Source organism: Poecilia formosa, unplaced genomic scaffold (assembly GCF_000485575.1).
Source record: "Poecilia formosa unplaced genomic scaffold, Poecilia_formosa-5.1.2 Scaffold374, whole genome shotgun sequence".
Classification (NCBI taxonomy): domain Eukaryota; kingdom Metazoa; phylum Chordata; class Actinopteri; order Cyprinodontiformes; family Poeciliidae; genus Poecilia; species Poecilia formosa.
In genome coordinates this window covers 561,795-562,033 of record NW_006800313.1, presented here as the reverse complement: position 1 = coordinate 562,033, position 239 = coordinate 561,795, and positions in this window count along the sequence as shown.

The following is a 239-nucleotide window of genomic DNA, read 5'->3' as shown; positions in this document are numbered from 1 at the left end:
CAACACCTGACTGAGTTCATGAAGCTGCTCTAGTCCAGATTATTAGAACATTTCAGCAGAGAGGGAGGTCAAAGGTCATAAAATAATAAAAACATAATACAGTCACCAGTTATGAAACAAACATTTGGTCAAATATAATCATCATTAAATATGTTGATCAAGAGAGGGAGGGGGAAAGAAGGAGGGGAACCAGTCATTCTGTCCCCAGTCGATGTTTTATCACTTTGTATTGGAATATT